The sequence below is a fragment of the Phodopus roborovskii genome, unplaced genomic scaffold (genome assembly GCF_943737965.1).
Source record: "Phodopus roborovskii unplaced genomic scaffold, PHOROB, whole genome shotgun sequence".
In the NCBI taxonomy this organism is placed as follows: domain Eukaryota; kingdom Metazoa; phylum Chordata; class Mammalia; order Rodentia; family Cricetidae; genus Phodopus; species Phodopus roborovskii.
Genome location: NW_026126045.1, coordinates 356,311 through 359,640, shown reverse-complemented (window position 1 = coordinate 359,640; position 3,330 = coordinate 356,311).

Sequence of the window (3,330 nt, the reverse complement as noted above, 5' to 3'; positions counted from 1 at the left end):
ACCAAAGACAGCACTCTTAACCTAGAAATAAAATTAACTCAGTCACCACCTCTAGTGTCCTTGATGCCTATGGTAAGTTTCTTTAAGCCCCATTGCTTCTGGATTTGTGGCTATGCTGAGCTTCTCTGGGGAAAATCTTGCAAGATCTTTGTGTTTACTGCTTTTCTAAAGGGTTTCTGGGCTGCTCCTCTCTTTTGGGTGCTACTGTCGGTATAATCTGATTGAATTTATAGCTACTAGATACTTCTTTCTTTTTAGGTCTGTTGTTGACAGCCATCACAGACTCCCCACAGGCTGTGGAATTCTGTATTTTGATATTTCTTGTTCAGTGAATTTTGGAAGAAAGAGGTAAATCTGTATCCACTCAATTATCTCGAATCAGATGTTTGATTTATTATTTACTTTGTAAATTCTGTGCTTCAACACTCCTCATCTAAATTTCAAAGTCAGGAATGTTGAAATAGTTTTCTTCAACATGTTAAGCTTGGCTTCCGAAAAAAATTGCTTTAAACTCAGAACTCCTACAAATTTAGATAAATTTTATATTTCTGAGTTCTTAGTATGCCCTCATACTTAACGTCCTGGTTACAAATTCGAGATAGCTATCTTTAAATTGCTGTAGTTCGTGAAGTGAAATTAAATTCAGAAATCAATAAAGAAAAGAAATTTAAAATGATTGAAAGTAGATATGCATATGCATCAAATGTTAATATTGACACTTATACTTCTAAATTTTCAATAATTTGCTGAACTTGATTATTTTAATATTACTGTTGTTGTACTTTGAAATATAGTTTTAAAAATTTACCCGTCTACCAGTGGGTGTCAGTTAGGACTGGGCAATCTATGGGTCCTCTGGTAGTGTGGATCAGTATTTATCCCTATTGCATGAATGAGATTTGGGATCCCATTCCCCATGGAGGGATAATCTCTCAGCCTAGATTCATGGGGGAGGGCCTACGTCCTGCCCCAAATGATGTGATAGGCTTTGATGATCTCCCATGGGAGCCTCACCCTCCCTGATGAGTAGGTGGGGGTTTGGATGGGGAGATGGTGAGGGGAATGTGATGATGGGAAGGAGAGAGAACTGGGATTGGTATGTAAAATGAGATTGGGTTTTAATTTAAATGAGATTGGGTTTTAATTTAAATAAAATTAATAAAAATTAATAAATAATTAAATAATATAGCATTTAAAAAAAGTGTGCAGCTCAGTAAATTTTCAGGGTAAATAAACTTATATGTGATTACCAACTTGATCAAGAAATCAAAATATTACCAATATCCAAGAGATAAGGTTTTATTTACTCCTCTTCTAAGATAACCAATATCCTAACTTTTGAAACCATAGATTTAATTCTCCTGGCTTTGTACTTTATATGAATATATATTCTTTGGAGTCTGGGTTCTTTCATTAATATTATGTTTTGAAACTTATTCATATCATTGTGTGTAGATGGAATTCATTCATTTTAAATATTTATATAGAATCCCACTGTATAATATGCCATAATATTTTATGTTCATTAATTATCTGAATATCAATATTTTGAAAAATCTTTCAAGTCTTTGGGCCATATTTCTTTTGCATTGTCTTTTTTATTATTTTATTTTATATAACAAAGTCCAATTAAATGAAAACAAACATTTATATACAATATTTGGGATTTGGGCGTCGTTCTTTCCAAACTACTTCCTGCTGGTAAGGGGCGCTGTCATGGGGGATTCTAAGAAGATTCAGAAATCCTGGATGTAGTCTGTAGGGCTGCTTTGTCCAGCTGTTTTGAATGTAGGATCACCTGGTACTCTGTTTCAGGCAGTCTGGCTTAATCAAACCACATTAGTCTGGAAGGAATACACCGCATTTCATTTTCTGTAGAAACAAAAATAGAAATCCTTTTCCCCAATAACTTGTCCTTGAACTTAAATTTTATTTCCAGTTGACCCTCCTGCCCAGAACCTTAAACTTTTTATCGTTTTGACTGTGAGCTTGGGATAATTACTAGGTCTCTTTACCCTTAAAGGTCTGAATTCATTCTTTTCTTCTTTTATGCTTCATTATGCTTTACTTTTCAGTCTCTTTTTTAAAAGAAAGGTTTATTTATATATGTATATGATATGGGTGTTTTCTCTGCATGTACATCTCCACACCAGAAGAGGGCATCAGATCCCATGGAATTACAGGTATAGATGGTTGCAAACTGCCATGTGGTTGCTGGGAATTGATGTCAGTACCTCAAGAAGATCAGCCAGAGCTCTTAACCACTGAGGCATCCCTCCAGCCCTCTGCTGCATTCACTTTTGTTATTGGTAATCACCTTCATGATACAAATACCTGCCTGACCCAAGTCTCCTGGCTTCCATCTTCTGGATCTCAAGTCTGCAAATTCTTAATGCCTTGGTAATTCAGTGATTCATTTATGTTAAGGTGGCTTTTTGTTATTTTCCCCAGCCTTTTGTAATTACTCATAGCAGGTTTATTGGTCTGAAACAACTTCGTGATCTGTTGTCCCAAAAGGAAAATATGAAAGGCAAAAACTTTATCATGTCACCTCTTTTCTGAGCAACCTAATTTCTCCCCATCCCTTACTTGATTTTGCATTTTCATATAGGGCATATACACAACTTCATGTGTCCATGAATTTTCCCATGTTCTGTCTGTTGCTTGGAGTTTTATTTGTTCTTTTTCTGACTCAAAAATTATGCCTCCTCTTTATAACTTATGTTCTATTTTATCTTTCCTTATACTTCTTTTTGTATTTGTTTTCTAAGTTTCAGATACAGGATCTGGAGAGACTCTCACACAGTCTTATATTTATTTGTTTATTTTTCTTCTTTCTTTATAATAACATGAACTTCGTGTCTCAGACTATATGTCACTCATCTTTTGATTTCAGGTAGTTGGTATAGTATTTAGCGTGCAGTAAGTGGTCTTGAATTGAAGCAGGTTCAGCTAAAGAAACGTACAACTATAAGCATGATTTGATTGTGTGATTACTTTATAGTTATTCTTTTTTTTTCAGGAATTGCTAAAGGCTTTACCTAGGAATTACCACTTGAAACATTTCTGGGTTCTTCCTTGTCTGGTCAGCTCTCTCCTTCCATGGTATCGCTGGGGTACTATATGTTATTGTCTATTGTGTTTAATGATATCACATATTGATCAGTTACCCAAACTAGGACTAGTATTAATCCCAGTTGCCTCTAAGATGATCTATGAATTATTCAAAGTTCAGACTTTTAAAATATAGAGCCCTGAGTTTTATTTCTGCTTTAAGCCATTTGTTCATATTAGATCTCCATAGTTCTTCACAAATATTTTTAGCACATT